This window comes from Callithrix jacchus, chromosome 11 (assembly GCF_049354715.1).
Source record: "Callithrix jacchus isolate 240 chromosome 11, calJac240_pri, whole genome shotgun sequence".
Lineage (NCBI taxonomy): Eukaryota > Metazoa > Chordata > Mammalia > Primates > Cebidae > Callithrix > Callithrix jacchus.
In genome coordinates, this window is record NC_133512.1 from 115,605,990 (window position 1) to 115,624,222 (window position 18,233).

At 48.5% G+C, this 18,233-nt stretch overlaps 1 long non-coding RNA gene across 2 annotated transcripts; it reads left to right on the plus strand.

Annotated features, from left to right (window-relative positions):
- Window positions 1-2,693: 2,693 nt before the first annotated feature.
- LOC144578446 (uncharacterized) lies at window positions 2,694-4,938 on the plus strand. 2 transcript variants are annotated; one of them, XR_013524256.1, is made up of 3 exons: window positions 2,694-2,895; window positions 3,631-3,816; window positions 3,970-4,938. It is a non-coding gene; the product is annotated as an uncharacterized LOC144578446 (long non-coding RNA). The 2 variants fall into 2 exon arrangements; XR_013524255.1 differs by having other exon boundaries at window positions 3,631-4,938.
- The last annotated feature ends 13,295 nt before the right edge of the window (window positions 4,939-18,233 follow it).

Sequence of the window (18,233 nt, forward strand, 5' to 3'; positions counted from 1 at the left end):
GCTGGGATTATCAGCATGAGCCACTGTACCGGATTTCCGTCATATTGTCACGTGATAACTAGAACAGCCCTGGATGGGCTGTGTGATCCAGTTCTTATCACTCCCAACCTCTCCCCAAAGATTATCTATGAGTGGTTATCTTTGGTGCTTTTTCTCACCATCTGAGGGATCCTAGTGACGTGCAGAGAAGGGAGAAGAGGTCAGGGTTAAATAAGCTGGCAGAGTGAGGGCCGGCAGACATTTACCCAGATGGCCAAAGACCCCTGGCACATCAAGCGTCACTCTGTCACTTCAAGATGTCTTACAGAGAGAATACTCGGGCTCTTTCCCCGTCTCTTTTTCAATCCTTATGACAGAACAGCCGCTTATTCTTTTTTGTTCAGCCTCCAAAGGAGAACAAAAGAGCCCTGAGCCAAGTGAGTGCTCCTCTTAAAGGGTCCTCAGAAAGTGAACAAGTTTCCACTGCCCCGGCGTAGGTGAGGTGCCTGACTCGCCCTCCCAGGGGCTGCTCCCACGGGGGACAGGAGTGCAAGAGTGTGCACTGCCTGCTGCAAACGTCCCAGCCATGTACTGGCAGAACCACGCACAAGGCCCATCGGTCGGCCGGATCACAGAACTATCTTCTTACGTGAGGACAAGTGCATGGGCGGAGCCGGGACATACCTAATTTCATTTCTCTTCAGATACGGGCTTTTAGTGAGTGGGCAACAGGCCAAGCCAGGCCCGGAGGAGAAAGTCACCATTCCCATCCACAGCGCCTGTGGAGCACAGCCAGAGGTGGGGGGAGATGCCGTTTGAAGGAGGCTCTTTGGAAATTCTTCACATTTTTTGGCCTTTGTCTCTGGGCATTGAGATGGAGACCCATATTTTACTCTGCGGAGAGTTCCCAGTGTTCCTTTGCATTCAAAAGGAAGATCCTAGAAGAGAGCTGAAAGAATTCTGTGGCTTTTTCATCTCAATGACCAATGGAGGCATTTAGGGGTAGGGGGTCCAGTGAGATTTATTTCACTGCATTTCCCTTTCTGTCTACAGCCCCAGGCCCAGGCCCAAGGCCCTAAGTGATGTAAATGTGATGCTCTTTCTGGAAAGAGCAGCTCTCCCGGACTCCCTGGGTTCCCGGGTGAATGTGACAGGGAGCCAGGACGCCTGGGTTCTGAGGACTCTGCGGGACCTCAGGCAAACCACCCTGAACTTCAAAGCTGCACTCCCATCACCTCCCAACACGGTAAAGGGTTTGGCTGCATCCTCTGACTTCCCATCCTGGAAGCAGTGAGGGCACCAGTAGTGATAGTCATAGTGTGCTCCATGCAGGAACATAAATAAGGAACAGGAAAATCATGGGTAAGTTCCATCAGGAGGTTAGCCAGAAGCCTTTTTCGGCCAGGAATTTCAGATTTCCACATACTTTTCTGTCCAGCAAGCCTTTTGCAATTATGAACGAGGATCTCTGTTACCAATCTGAGATCCCAATCCTTTCATTCCCAGAAGAATTGCTCATCCCTCTCCCACCACATGCCATTTTGCATCCAAATCAACAAGCAACTGGTGATTCACAAGCAACGGGGGGGAGGGAAACTAGGAGGCTGCCCCTGAATACCATCCTTTGACTGTCTCTTCTCACGCTCCTCCTGATTCTGGGACTCCGGATCACCTATACTTCACAGGGCTTATGTCTTCCATTGTTTTGCTTTCTCTTTTTTAGTTGTACTTTAAATTCTGCAGTCTTTGCTATTGTAAACAGTGCCGCAATGAACACGCGTGTGCATCTTTATAATAGAGCGATTTATAATCCTTTGGGTATATACCCACTAATGGGATTGCTGGGTCAAATGGAATTTCTATTTCTAGATCCTTGAGAAATCGCCACACTGTCTTCCACAATGGTTGAACTAATTCACATTCCCACCAACAGTGTAAAAGTGTTCCTATTTCTGTCTTCCATTGTTTTTCTATTACTGAGAAAGGGGTCACCTGAGCCACCCTATCCCTTTTGTGACTTAAATAAAGTATCAAGCGTCCAAAGGAGAGATCTTACAGAAAATGGAGCACATATTTCTTTGACAGTTCCCCAGTACTCTCTCAGCAACCCCTCTTAGAGACCCTCGTACCTACAGTCAGGTTTTGTCCCCACCCACAGACCTGATCCCCTCCAAGAGGAAAAACTGGCCTAGGCTGAGGGGCACCAGCCTTTAGTAAATGAGTCTGCCAGGACATCATTAACTTACTGGAGGACCTCAGGGGAATCACTTAGCCTCTCAGCTTCAGCTTTCTCCAGCAAAAAAGGAAAAGTTTGGACTAGAAAAGTTCGAAGATTCCTTCCAGCTGGGTGCAGTGGCTCATACCTGTAATCCCAGTGTTTTAGGAGGCAGAGGCGGGAGGATCACGAGGTCAAGAGATCAAGACGAGCCTGACTAACATGGTGAAACCCCCATCTCTACTAAAAATACAGAAATTAGCCGGTCATGGTGGTGTATGCCTGTAATTTCAGCTACTCAGGAGGCTGAGGCAAGAGAATCGCTTGAACCTGGGAGGTTGAGGTTGCAGTGATCGAGATCGTGCCATTTCACTCCAGCCTGGATGACAGAATGAGATTCCATCTCAAAAAAAAAAAAAGAGTCCTTCCAGACATGACAGACACGACAGCCTAATGCTCAAGTGTGAGCTCCACTTTTTTTTTTTCTTTTTTTTTTTGAGACAGGGCCTGGTTCTGTCACCCAGGCTGGAGTGCGGAGTGCAGTGGCACAATCTTGGCTCACTGCAGCCTTGACTTCCTAGGCTCAAGCAATCCTCCCACCTCAGACTCCTGAAGCTCCACATCTTACTGCAGGACAACTCATCCATTTTCTTCTTCAGCTGTTCAGGTGCTGGCCCTGTCCCGGTTGTGGCTGGAACACAGTAAGTATCTAATTCCTTTATGGTTCAACCCTCCTGTGGGTGGCTACCCAGTGCAAACCACAGACAACTGCCACCTCTCTGTGCAATGTGGGCCCTGATCAGACGGGCCATGTCTCCAGGCTCTGACCACTGTGAAGACACCCCTCTCAGGGCCGATGCCCCCGTGTTCCCTGAGGGAACTCCTTTCTGAGTCCTGGAGCCACAGCCTAAACAGACGCTTAAAACTTGTCTGCATTTTGGCAACTTCTCTAAAAGTATTTCTATTGCTGCTTTTTTGTTTTTTGCTTTTCAAATTTAGAAAGTACATTTTCCTATGAAAATGTATTATACTGACTCAAATTTAGAAAACACCGTTTCCTCTGAAAATGGATTATATTGACTTGCCTCGGCCCCTCCTTTCCAGTGAAATCCTGATCATCGGGAAAATGCCCTTTTCCTTTTTGTGCTAGATGGCTTTAACGTCCCGAATCAAGGGACAGTGCAATGCTCATTTCCACCAGCCTGGCTCCGCTTGAGCTGCAAGCTCCCTCCAGCCCTCTGCTTGCTTCCCTGAATGAGTGTGCCTCTGTGTGTGTTGCTTCATATATGTGTTTATTTCTTTGTGTGTGTCTCCGTCTCTCTGGCTCTGTGTGAATCTCCCTGCATGTGGCTCTTTGTGGCTCTCTGAGCGTCTCTCTGCCCCTCACTGTGTCTGTCCAGGCGTGTGTTGGCGTGTTTGTCTCTCTGTCTGCACAGATCTCTCTGGGTCTGTACACAGAAGCTACTCCAGTACAGTCAGCCTGCTTCCATTCACTGCCAAATTTCAAGATTGAAATTCGGGTCCCCAGGAGCAGCCTCAGTTCTGAACCTTTGCCTTCCCAGAAGCCCGAGTCAGCACAGCCAAACTCCCACCAAAACACAAGTCCAATGCCAGGAGGATGGGTGAGTGATGAGCCTTTCACCAAGTCTCCAGAGGACGACACAGGAGAATTTTTATACCATACCCCATCACACCACAAAAATTAATCACATCCCGGGTAGATGTCATGGCTCACTCATTAGAATTCTTCTTAAACTGTCACTTTTATCGTGTAGTTGACACTGGAAGACCTGCCTCGCCTGCAGCCCCCTGTAACTCCACCACCTGTACCATGGGAGCCCCCTGTAACTCCACCACCTGTACCATGGGACCTGCGGCACTTGGGCCACAGCTGATTGGACCAAGGGTGGGCACCTGACCTGGATGCTGCTGCTCTATTGGTTGGCCAGTGTCCTATGAGGAAGCCCGGCCCAAGAACTGGTGATAACCTGAACCAATCAGGTTCTTCTGCAGCCAATGCCCGGGGGAAGCTGGGTGGTGGTTGGCACAGAAGCAGAATGGCCCCAGAAGAAAAGCAGAGAATAGCCCTGGAAGGAAAGCAGGAACGGGAGGGATGGACCACGAGGCCCCAAAGCAGAGGAGACTCAGAGGTCTCAGAATGAGAAGCTGCATGTCCAAGGATGTACAGCTCTCAGCTCTGTCACAGTGCTTCTCTGTACCCCAGTCCCTACCTAGTAGGGCCACAGGACACATTGGGTTACTGACAAATCCTGTTAAATGGTGCCTGGATGGATTCCTGAAACACCTTCTTGCCTTTGGGGGCTCAGAAACTAATACCCCGAAATATGGCAAGGTGACTTGCTGAACTGGAGAAGCCTCAAGGTCTCTCTGACCTTTCCCCCACCCCCACCATCTCCCCCAAAGAGGGGGAAGTTCCTTTATGTGCCTGAGATCCAGACAATTGTTTTTAATTCCCCTCTCTGTAAGACCAAGAATGTAACCATACCTGAACAGACCCCTTCGCTGTCAAAGAGAAAGATTTCTGGTTAATCTCTCTTTCCTCATCCATTCATTTTCCCCAGTAATCCTCCCAACAGAATTCCTGTTCTCTCCTGTCCATAACCTGTTTTGCCAGGTTGAAATACAAGCTTCTGAAATACAAGTTCACTGGGCGAGGGGGTCATCATGCTGAGGGCTCCCGTGTCTACATGTTAAATAAATGTGTATGTCTTTTCTTCTATTAATCTGCCTCATGCCAGTGATTTTCAGGGAACCTTCATAGGGCCCAGGGGAAAGCTCTTCCTTGACCCCTAAACCATCCAATCACATCCATTCTCCAAAAGGCCAACACTTGGCTGATTGCTGCTCTTCCTGCCTTGGGGGGCTTTCCCTGGGTGCACTGGAAGCCAGCCCTCAGAGCCTTGTTGCCTATTTTCTCTCTTTCTCCTTCTTTCTTTCTTTCTTTCTCTTTCTTTTCTTTCTTTCTTTCCTTCCTTTCTTTTGCTTTCTTTCTTTCTGTTTCTTTCTCTTTTTTTTGAGACAGAATTTCATTCTCATTGCCCAGGCTGGAGTGCAGTGGCAGGATGTTGGCTCACTGCAACCTCCATCTCCCAGGTTCAACTGATTCTCCTGCTTCAGCTTCCCAAGTAGCTGGGATTCGGCATATGCCACTATACCAGGCTAATTTTGTATTTTTAGTAAAGATGGGGTTTCTCCATGTTGGTCGTGCTGGTCTTGAACTCCCAATTTCAGGTGATCCACCTGCCTCAGCCTCCCTAAGTGCTAGTATTACAGGCATGAGCCACTGCACCAGGCACCTATTTTCTTTCTTTCTTTCTTTCTTTTTTTTTTTTTTTTTTTTTTTTGAGATAGAGTTTCGCTTTTGTTGCCTAGCCTGGAGCGCAATGGTGTGATCTCGGCTCACTGCAACCTCCAGCTCCCAGGTTCAAGCGATTCTCTTGCCTCAGCCTCTGGAATAGCTGGGATTACAGGCATGCACCACCACTCCTGGCTAATTTTGTATTTTTAGTAGAGATGGGGTTTCACCATGTTCGTCAGGCTGGTCTCAAACTTCTGATCACAGGTGATCCTCCTGCCTTGGCCTCCCAAAGTGCTGGGATTATAAGCATGAGCCACCTCGCCCAGCCTTGTTGCCTATTTTCATGTAATAAACGTACAGGTTAAGTGTGCTGCTCAGTGGGTCTCTGGTACCCTTCCTCGAATTACAGTCTGTGAAACTGAGGCCCTGAGGGAAGTTTGTGTCAATTCCCCATTTACAGATTTGAGACTGGCATAAATATCACTAAGAGGTTTTCCTCTGCCATCATGTCCTTCTCCTACCATCATCTGAGGACAGTTCTTCCCCCAATATACAGCCAAGAGAAATCCTGGATCTCTTTGTCTTTGAATAGCAAGGATCATCCACAGAGCACATACTACTTTGTTGGGTCCCGGGAGTACCCTCCACCCAGTGTGCTTTACTCTGGCTGAGCCATACAGTTAAAGGGGAGTGAAGCTGGAGAAGAATGTGTGGAAGTTTGAGGCTTTCATCTCTTAAACAAATAGCAAATTCCTCTGGGCTGCCTGTGCTGGAATTAAACAATGATGTGTTCAGGGAGGCTCTAAGGCGTTCCCTTAGCAACGCCCAGGCTGTTTTCAGGCAATATCTTGCTAAAGAGGAAAGAGAACAAAAATAATAAAGGGACAGCTTTGGATGGAGTCCAGGAATGGGGGTCTTTTGGCTGAATGTGTGTGTTTTGTGTCCTGATGTGTTTGCAGTCCTCCTTTATGCTAAATTTCCTCTCTCCTCCCCTGGTACGTCCTACTGTTGACAAGGTGGGCTCACTGGAATACTAATGGAGGCTAAGAAGGGCACATGCTACACAGGGGGACAGGTTAGGTAGGGAAAGATGTCACAGCTGGGACTACTAAGGGAGAAGGGACACACACGAAACCTGGTAGGCTGGCTGTTGCTATCACAAAGATCACGGGAGGAAGAGGGTGAGCAGCCAGTCTCCTCGAAGGTGCCTGGGCCTTAGGCAGGGCAGAGGCATGTATGGTAGAAATCCATCAAACCCTCCTCACAGTGTGGTCTGTGGCCCACAGCAAATGCATCCCCTGGGAGCTTGACAGCAATGCAGAATTTCAGGCCACCCCAAGCAAACTGAAGCAGTGTCCGTATTTTGACAAGACACCCAGGTGATGTATGTATGCCTGTAGTTTGAGAAGCACTGATCAGGACCCTTTCCCCGTCTCTTCCAGGATTCTGCAAATCATTTTGTTTGTTTGTTTGAGACAGTCTCTCTCTGTCACCGAGGCTGGAGTGCAGTGGCTAGATCTCTGTTCACTGCAACCTCTGCCTCCCAGGTTCAAGTGATTCTTGTGCCTCAGCCACCCATGTGGCCGGGATTACAGGTATGCACCACCATGCCTGGCTCATTTTTTGTATTTTTAGTAGAGATGGAGTTTCACTATATTGACCAGACTGGTCTCGAACTCCTGGCCTCAAGGGATCTGCCTGTCTCTGCCTCCCAAAGTGCTTGGATTACAGATGTGAGCCATCCAGCCAGATCCTGCAAAGCTGTCACCACCTTTCTAGAGTCCAAGTGGACTACTAAAGTGACAATTCCACATAAAACTAAGCAATTCAGTTTGCTTATTGATAATGCAGTTTTGGGGTGTGTGTGTGTGTGTGTGTGTGTGTGTGGTTTTGTTGTTGTTTTTGTCGTTGTTTTTTGAGACACGGTCTCATTCTGTCACCCAGGATGGGGTGGAAGGCAGTGGCGCAATCTTGGCTCACTGCAACCTCCACCTGCTGGGTTCAAGCCATTATCCTGCCTCAGCCTCCTGAGTAGTTAGGATTACAGGCACCCACCACCACACCTGGCCGATATTTGTATTTTCAGTAGAGAAAAGGTTTCCCATGTTGGTTAGGCTAGTGTCTAACTCCTGACCTTAGGTGATCTGCCCACCTCTGCCTCCCAACATGCTGGGATCACAGATGCGGGCCACCAAGCCCAGCCAATATTTGTTTTTTGTTGTTGTTGTTGTTGTTTTTAGAGATGGAGTCTTGTTCTGTCACCCAGCCTGGAGTGGAGTGGCACCGTCTCAACTCACTGCAACCTCCATCTCCCCGGTTCAAGCAATTCTCCCTGCCTCAGGCTCCCAAGTAGCTGGGATTACAGGCACCCACCACCAGGCCTGGCTTTTTTTTTTTTTTAATAGAGACAGGGTTTCACCATGTTGGCGAGGCAGGTCTCTAACTCCTGATCTCAGGTGATCCCCCCGCCTCGGCCTCCAAAAGTGCTGGTATTACAGGCATGAGCCACTGGCCCAGCCTTGATGTGTTTTGCTTTTGTTTTTGTTTTGTTTTTGAGACGGAATCTTGCTCTGTCCCCTATGCTGGAGTGCAGTGGCACAATCTCAGTTCACTGCAACCTCCATTTCCCAGGTTCAAGTGAGTCTCCTGCCTCAGCCTCCCCAAGTAACTGGGATTACAGTTGACCACCATGACACCCAGCTAATTTTTTTGTATTTTTAGGAGAGACGAGGTGTCACCATCTTGGTCAGGCTGGTCTTGGACTCCTGACCTCGTGATCCACCATCCCTCATATATGTGTACACATGTGTGTATATACATACATATATATAGAGAGAGGGGACAGATGTACACTATTACAGTGTGTGAAAGGAAAATAATAACTTGGGACTCCAATTAACTCTGTCAAAATGAAAAAATTAAGCTGAAAGCTGAGTCAGGCAAGAAGTTGCTTTTCCTTTTGTTCCTAAGCAGATAGTAGCTACAGATAAAAGGTTAAACATCTCCACAGATGTAGCAAAAATTAGCCGGGTGTGGTGGAAGGCACCTGTAATCCCCAGCTACTGGAAAGGCTAAAAAGGAGAATCGCTTGAACCTGGGAGGCAGAGGTTGCTAAGAGAGGGCAATCGCTTGAACCCGGGAGGCAGAGGTTGCTAAAACAGGAGAATCACTAGAACCCAGGAGGCAGAGGTTGCAGTGAGCCGAGATCATGCCACTGCACTCCAGCCTGGGGACAAGATCAAGACCTCGTCTCAAAAAAAAAAAGAAGATTCATCCTCTTATTAGCCTATATGGAATAGGTCCATAGTATCTGGAATCTGTAGAATTCCGTAGATTATCACCTTCTAACCAAACATGACCCATTGCCACCGTAGGTCTGTTCTGTAATTAATTCAATTTTTAGGGAAGTCATTGGGCATCCAGAAAAAAAAATTAAATCGGCTGGTCTGAAGGTAGTGAGTTATCTCAATTGATTGTTCACAGTCAGTTACAGATCAAACTCCTTGTTCTACTCTTTCCCCCCTTCTCACTACTGAGGTTGGCCAGTCTTTAAAAAATAAAAAATTTAAAAAAAAACTTAAAGCATGTCTCAAAGCAAACGTGGGTGATGTATGATTTTAGGAATCCTCGGGCCCCAAAAAACCCTGAAGACCCTCAACCAGGACACAGGTGGGTCCTTTCCAGTTTTAACTCACAAAGATATTCTCCTATATTTTCTTTCTTTCTCTCTTTCTTTCTTTTTTTGAGACAGAGTCCCCCTCTTTTGCCCTCTTTTGCTAAAGTAAGTGGTATAATCTCGGTTCACTGTGGCCTCTGCCTCTTGGGTTCAAGCAATTCTCCTGCTTCACTTCCTGAGTAGCTGAGATTACAGGCGCCCGCCACCATGCCTGGCTACTTTTTGTATTTTTAGTGGAGACTGGGCTTTACCATGCTGGCCAGGCTGGTCTCAAACTCCTGACCTCAAGTGATCCGCCCGCCTAGGCCTCCCAAAGTGCTGGGATTATACCATGAGCACAGTGGGAGCCAAGAGACTGGGCCAGGGCCAGGCTAAAGGAGGCAAGGCATAAGGCCAATTACTTGCAGAGGCAGAAAATGTGCCAGTCAGGAGAGGGACATGTGGGAGGAAGACCAAGGACAAATTCTGCTGTGGCTCTTGGGCCAAGGGTTGGCCAACTAGGCCCTGGTCTGGGGAGGATACTCTCTTGTCCCTTTTACTTTCTTTCTTTCTTTCTTTTTTTTTTTTTTGGAGACAAATTCTCACTCTGTCCCCCAGGCTAGAGTGCAATGGCATGATCTCGGCTCACTGCAACCTCCACCTCCCCAGTTCAAGCGATTCTCTTGCCTCACCCTCCCAAGTAGCTGGGATTACAGGTGCACCCCGCCACACCTGGCTAACTTTTTTATTTTCAGTGTAGACAGGGTTTCACCATGTTGGCCAGGCTGGTCTTGAACTCCTAGCCTCAACTGATACCCCCTCCTCAGCCTTCCAAAGTCCTGGGATTACAGTTGTGAGCCACCATGCCCAGTGTCCCTTTTTCCATTCCTGCTGGCTGTTTAATTGTGCATGCCTGGGCAGGTGGCAGTTTGCAGAATCAGCAGGCAGGGCTAGAGCAACACTTCATCCCCCATAAGGGAGCTGCTTTCCCCCACAGACTTCTAGGCTCTTTGCTGAAAATCAATAATGGAAGTGTTGACAAGCTGGTGCGAGGGAAGGTCTGGTGGGTGCATTAGGGCAGGAGGAAGAGGGTGGCCAGAGGGACTTGCTGAGAAGGAGTGGGACCCCACCCATCAGACTTCAGGCTCACCTTCCAGTCCTCCAGGTGACCAAAAGACTCGAAGGGTGTCTCTCTGCCTCTCCCTAACACAAAGGAGAAGCAGGGCTTCCTGCCTCCAAGGAGAGTGCAGTGTGATGGCATCTTTTTTTTTTTTTTTGGGATGAAGTCACACTCTGTTACTCTCTTGCCAAAGATGGAGTACAGTGGTGTGATCTTGGCTCACTACAACCTCCACCTCCTGGGTTGAAGTGATTCTCCTGCCTCAGCCTCCCAGGTACCTGATACTACAGGCACACACCACTATGCTGGACTAATTTTTGTATTTTTAGTAGAGATGGGGTTTCATTATGTCGGCTAGGCTGGTCTCACACTCCTGACCTCGTAATCTGTCCACTGCTGCCTCCCAAAGTGCTGGGATTACAGGTGTGAGCCACTAGGCCTGGACTTTTTTTTTTTTTTGAGACAGAGTCTTACTCTGTCACCAAGGCTGCAGTGCAGTGGCATGATCTTGGCTCTCTGCAACCTCAGCCTCGGGTTCAAGCGAATCTCCTGCCTCAACCTCCTGAGGAATGGGATATGGGATTACAGGTGCACGTCACCATACCCAGCTAACTTTTGTATTTTTAGTAGAGACAGGGTTTCATCATGTTGGCCAGGCTGGTCTCCAACTTCTGACCTCAAGTAATCAGCCCGCCTGGGCCTCCCAAAGTGCTGGGATTATAGGCATGAGCCACGGCGCCCAGCCGTGACAGGGGTTTTTGACAGTTCAGCACAGACAGTGGAAAAGCATTGCTATTTCTCCCCAACCTTGCCAGCATCTATTGTTTCTTGACTTTATAATAATCCACATTCTGACTGGTGTGAGATGGTATCTCCTTGTGATTTTGATTTGCATATCTCTAATGATCAGAGGTGTTAAGTTTTTTTGTTTGTTTGTTTCTTGGCCACATGTATGTCTTTTTGGGGGAAACATCTGTTCATATTCTTTGCCCACTTTTTTTTTGTTTTTGAGATGGAGTTTCACTCTTGTTGCCCAGGCTGGAGTGCAATGGCACCATCTCAGCTCATTGCAACCTCTGCCTCCTGAGTTCAAGTGATTCTCCTGCCTCAGCCTCCCGAGTAGCTCAGATTACGGGCATGCACCATCACACTGGCTAATTTTGTATTTTTAGTAGAGACAGGGTTTCTCTATGCTCCTCAGGCTGGTCTTGAACTCCCGACCTCAGGTGATCCGCCTGCCTCAGCCTCCCAAAGTGCTGCGATCACAGGTGTGAGCCACTGCAACCTTCTTTGCCCACTTTGTAACGTGGTTGTTTGTAAATTAGTTCAACTGTTTGGAAGACAGTATGGCGATTCCTCAAAGATTTAGAACTGGAAATACCACTTGACTCGGCAACCTCGTTACTGGTTATATACCCAAAGGAATATAAATCATTCTGTTATAAAGATACATGCATGCGTATGTTCCTTGCAGCACTCTTCACAATAGCAAAGACATGGAATCAACCCAAATGCCCATCAGTGATAGACTGGATAAAGAAAATGTGGCACATATACACCATGAAACACCATGCAGCCTTAAAAAGGAACATGATCATGTTCTTTTCAGGGACTTGGATGGAGCTGGAAGCCATTATCCTCAGCAAACTAATGCATGAACAGAAAACCAAACACCACATGTTCTCACTTATAAGTAAGAGCTGAACAATGAGAACACATGGACACAGGGAGGGGAACAACACTTACTGGGGTCCTGTCAGGGGACGGTGGTAGGGGAAGAGCATTAGGGAAAAGAGCTAATGCGTGCGGGGCTTAATACCTAGGTGATGGGTTGACAGGTGCAGCAAACCATCATGGCACACGTTTACCTGTGTAACAAACCTGCACATCCTGTACATGTGCCCTGGAACTTAAAAAATAATAATAAAATAATTAGAAAAAGAAACAATAATGTCCAAGACAGGCCCTCCCCCAACTGAATTTTTAAATTGTAATAAACTAAAAAGGCCAGCACACCCTCCAGCTCTATCACCAGCTGAACCCTAGGAGGCACCCTCCCCTCCTGGGCCCTCTTCCCCTCCCCGTACCCCCAGGGACAACTGGCTATGAGAGCACCTTCCACAGGTTTCCTACCCTTGGCCAAACTGCTACTCCTTAGGCAAGGCCTGGCTTTCCTGCTCTGTGTTGCTGGTAAGACTCCAGCTCTTCCTGCCGAAAGCCTCATTGCTCCCCATGCCATGGGTTTCTCAGGTCCAGGAGGAGAAGCTGGGAGCTCCCCACTTCAGCTAGCACAGAGGTAGCGCGGGGCCCTGTTAGCCTCCTACCAACCCACCCAGATTCTGCTTTTGGCTCTGCCGCCCTGAGCCCCCAGGCTCTCAGCCTCAATGTCCCTGTACATGAGGCAGGCAAAACAGGTTTTTGTCAAGATGCAAGGCTATGGTACATGCAGAGAACCCAGACTGGTACCTGGAACAGCAAAGGTGCTGGGTACAAGGCGGGCTGAGCAGGTGGATCACCTAAGGTCAGGAGTTCAAGACCAGCCCAGCCAATATGGTGAAACCCAGTCTCTACTAAAAAGACAAGAATTAGCCAGGTGTGGTGGTACACGCCTATAATCCCAGCTACTCACTCAGAAGGCTGAGTAGGAGAATCACTTGAACCTGGGAGGCAGAGGTTGCAATAAGTGGAGATTGTGCCACTGCAGTCCAGCCTGGGTGACAGAGCAAGACCCCGTCTCAAAAAAAAAAAAAGGGCAGGCTGATATTGGAGTGCGTGCTGTATTCCTACTACCATGCTGGGCATGGAAACAATGATCAAGGAGCTAAAGTGCTGGCTACCAGAAGCCAGCTGTCTGCATGAAGTGAGAAAGACACACAGGAAGAGAAAGTGCAGAAGACCACGTGGGAAGTGTCAGTAGTAGTAACACTGGACAGCGCCTTCCCTCATAGGCTCTCACCCACCCTTCCCCCAGCCCTGGCCACAGCACCTGGGCTCAGCTGTACCTGTGACCATCTCATTTCTGCCCAGGGGCCCTCTGTGCCCAGGACAGGCGCTCTGGACACTAACACATGTGACAGAATAACCCTTGGCCCATAGGAGACACAAGCAGGCGGATAAATGCTATCCCTTCCATTCGTCCCGGGGATAGTTCTGACCCCCCCTTCTGTATACTCCTCCGAGGCTCGTAGCATGAAGCCCAGCTGCACACAGCAGTGACAGCCTGGAGACGCAGCCTTAGATTGGTGTGCCCTCCTTCCCTGTTCACTCTCAGCCTCCCACTCCTGTTCTTTGGGATCCATTTCCCAAAATGAACCACGTGGATTGAGGCCCCGTCTCTTGTGTTCTTTCCCAATGGGAAAAGAGGCTAAGTGGCTCAGGGCGCAGGCTCTGGGCTTGGACTCTCTTGGCCATTGGCTAGGGCTGTGAGCACAGGCAAGGGGCTTCCCTTCTTCCCAGCAGGAGTAGCATCTGTTTGCCTGGTTTAAGGGTTGCTGGGGACGTCAGCTGGAGCAGTGGTCTAGCAAAGATGTTGAGAACACAGTCTCTCAAGCCAGATTCCTTGACTCTTCAACCCATTACCTGTGTGATCCTGGAGAAGTTACTTGATCTCCCAGTGCCTTGGTTTCCTCATATGTATCATGGGGATAATAATAATAGTGCCTACTTGATGGGGCTGTTATGCAGATTAAGTGTATTAATACATGCAACGTATCTAAAACAGTCTCTGCCTATTAAGATCATGCCGCAAAGGTCTTTGCAAAATACCTGTCACTCTGGGTAATGCTCAATACTGAAAAAATAGAAAGATATTATGGGCCAGGTGGTGCACATGCCTGGAGTCCCAGGTACTTGGGAGACAGAGGTGAAAGGATCACTTGAGCCTAGGAGTTTGAGAAACTGTAAGGGAGACCGGGCATGGTGGCTCATACCTGTAATCCCAGCACTTTGGGAAACCCAGGCAGGTGAATCATTTGATGTCAGGAGTTCCAGACCAGCCTGGTCTTGGCCAACATGGTGAAATCCAGTCTCTACTAAAAATTCAAAAATTAGCCAGGTGCGGTGTAATGTGCCTGTAATCCCAGCTGCTCAGGAGGCTGAGGCAGGAGAATTGCTTGAACCGGAAGGCTGAAGCTGAAGTGAGCTGAGATCGCACCACTGCACTCCAGCCTGAGTGACAGAGTGAGATCCTGTCTCAAAGAAAAGAAAAAAGAAAAAAAATGAGGTTGGGCGCAGTGACTCACGCCTGTAATCCCAGCACTTTGGGAGGTCGAGGTTGACGGATCACCTGAGGTCGGGAGTTCAAGACCGGACTGACCAACATGGTGAAACCCTGTCTTCAAAAAAAAAAGAAAGAAAGAAAGAAAAAAATATATAGGAGAATATCTTTGTGACTTAAAACTGGAAAGGACATCTTTTACAAGTGTTTATAGATTTTGGGGGTACAGTGCCAATTTATTTATTTTTGAGATGGAGTTTCACTCTTGTTGCCCAGGCTAAAATGTAATGGCACGACCTTGGCTCACCACAACCTCCGCCTCCCAGGTTCAAGCGATTCTCCTGTTTTAGTCTCCCAGGTAGCTGGGGTTAAAGGCATGTGCCACCACACCCCACTTATTTTGTATTTTTTTGTAGAGACAGGGTTTCTCCATGTTAGTCAGGCGGCTCTTGAACTCCTGACCTCAGGTGATCTGCCCACCTTGGCCTCCCAAAGTGCTGGGATTACAGGTGTGAGCCACCTTGCCCAGCCGGCAAGTTCAGATTTCTTGCACGTGTATATTGTGCAGTGTAGTCTGAGCTTTTAGCATACCCATCGCCCAAAGAGTGCACATTGTACACAGCAGGTAATTTCTCATCCCTCACCCTCCTCTGACCCACCCACCTTTTGGAGTCTCCAACATTCGTTATTCCATTCTGTATGTCCATATGTACCCATCGCTTAGCTCCCACTTAGAAATGAGAATACACAGCATTTGACTTTCTGTTTCTGAGTTATTTCACTTAGGACATTGGCCTCTGGTTCCATCCATGTTGCTGCAAAAGGCATGATTTCTTCTTTTCCCGTGGCTGAGTAGTATGCCAATTTCTTTATCCAGTCCTCTATCGATGGACGTTTAGGCTGATTCCACATCTTTGTTATTTGACTAGTGCTGCAATAAACATACGCGTGCAGGCATCTCTTTGATGTAATGATTTCTTTCGCTTTGGGTAGATACCCAGTAGTGCGATTGCTGAATTGAATGTAGTTCTATTTTGAGTCTTTGAGAAATCTCCATACTGTTTCACAAAGGCTGTACTTATTTACATTCCCACCAACAGCGTCTAAGTGTCTCCTTTTCTTCACATCCTTGCCAACATTTGTTGTTTTTTGACTTTTTCATAATAGCCATTCTGACAGATATAAGAAGGTATCTCTTTTTTTTTTCTTAAATTTATTATTTTTTTTTTTAGAGGCGGGGTTTCACCAGGTTGGCCAGGCTGGTCTCGAACTCCTAACCTCAGGTGATCCTCCCGCCTCAGCCTCCCCAAGTGCTGGGATTACAGGCGTGAGCCACCACACCTGGCCAAGATGGTATCTCACTGTGGCTTTCATTTGCATTTCTCTGATGATTAGTGATGTCCAGCATTTTTTCATATGTTTGTTGGCCACTTGTATGTCTTCTGAGAAATATCTGTTTGTGTCTTTTGCACACTTTTGTAATGGGGTTATTTGTTCTTTTTCTTGTTGAGCTGTTTGAGTTCCTTATAGATTCTGGATATTAGTCCGTTTGTCAGATGCATGGTTTGCAATTATTATTTCCCGTTCTGTAGGTTGTCTGTTTGCTGTGTTGATTATTTCTTTTGCTACGTGGAAGCTTTTATTTATTTATTTATTTTTGAGACAGTTTCTCTCTTGTTACCCAGGCTGAAGTGCAATTGCACGATCTCGGCTCACTGCAACCTCTGCCTCCTGGGTTCAAGCAATTCTCTGGCCTCAGCCTTGCGGGTAGCTGGGACTACAGGCGCGAGCCACCATGCCCAGCTAATTTTTGTATTTTTAGTAGAGACAGGGTTTCACCATATTGACCAGGATGGTTCTGATTTCTTGACCTCGTGATCCACCCGCCTTGGCCTCCCAAAGTGCTAGGATTATAGGCGTGAGCCACCGCGCCCGGCCCGGAAGCTTTTAATTTAATTACGTCTCATTTGTCTATTTTTGTTTTGTTGCATTTGCCTCGTAAATATTTGCTGTTATTACTGTAGTCTAGTCAGAAGGAATAAAAACCCAAACTGGGGTGGGACAGTAAGAAAAGACAGTGACAGGCCAGGCGCGGTGGCTCACACCTGTGATCCCAGCACTTTGGGAGACTGAGGTGGGCGGATCATGAGGTCAGGAGATCAGGATCATCCTGACTAACACTGTGAAACTCCGTCTCTACTAAATATTAAAAAAAAAAAAATTAGGCAGGCATGCTGGCATGTGCCTGTAGTCCCAGCTACTGGTGAGGCTGAGGCCAGAGAATTGCTTGAACCCCGGAGGTAGAGGTTGCAGTGAGCGGAAATCGTGCCACTGCACTTCAGCTTGGGCGACAGAGTGAGACTCTGTCTCAAAAAAAAGATGGTGACAAGGAAGAAAGGAACAGAATAAATACAGTCAGTGATTGGATTTAGGGAGTGAAGAATAGGAGAGCCTCGGGAAGGCCTAGTTTCTTGGCCTGGCAGGGTGGCAGGAAAGCCGAGAACAGAGGCATCAAACCATTGTGGCCATAAACATGTGAAACACTCTCTTAAACTCCAGTCTGAGCACCTGATGAACATGGAGCAACGGAAAAATACCTGTAGCAGTGCAGAACAGAGGTGAGGCAGGTGTGGCGGGACAGAGCCTCCCCAGCTGGCCCAAAGAGGGCTTCCAGGGTAAGAGGTGGATAGACTGGCCCAGCATAACTGGTCCCAGTCCTTGGAGAGTTTCGGCCCAGTGGTGGGGCAGCACTCGTCCACCGTGCTAAGCCTGGAATGGATGCGTGGGCATGCAGATGTCCAGGGAGCTCCGAGGAAGGGCTGGGGAAGGCTCCAGGGCAAAGGGTGTGGTCAGGGACACGGCCAGAAAATGTGTCTGGGACCCATCCCTCAAGGAAAAACATGCTTTCTAGGGTGGAGAGGATGGGTAGAGCCATCCCCAGAGAGGAAGCTGTGCAAACGCAGGCCCAGACACAGGAAACTACCCAGCCTGTGCAGAGGAGACCCGGAGGTCCCTGAGAGGGTGAGAGGGCAAGGTGGCTAGAAAGGCTGGGACTGAATTGTGAAGGTTCCCATGACAGCCTGAGGCATGTGGACCATGCTCTGGTGGAGTCCAGAGCCCCCAGCTCTGCCCTCAAGAGAGACTCAGTGGGAGCTGGGTCAGCCACGCTGGTGCTGGGCATTCCACTCCACTCATGCCAGGAGCCCGCAGTCAGCCACCCCATACTAATACATTATTCACACCACACACACACACCACCACACACCCCACACACTACATACACCACTCACACCACACACCCACCCCACACACTACATACATCACTCACACCACACCTTCACACCACATAATACATACACCACACTCATACCACACCACACACCCCACACTACAATACCACTCACACCACACACTCACACTACACACTACATACACCACTCACACCACATACACACCCCACACACTACATACACCACTCACACCACACTCTACATACACCACTCACACCACACACCCCACACACTACATACACCACTCACACCACACGCTCACACCACACACTACATACACCATTCACACCACATACACATCACACACCCACCCCACACACTACATACACCACTCACACCACACTACACACACACTGCATACGCCACTCACACCACACACACACCACACCACACACTCACCACACCACACACTACATACACCACTCATACCACACACTCA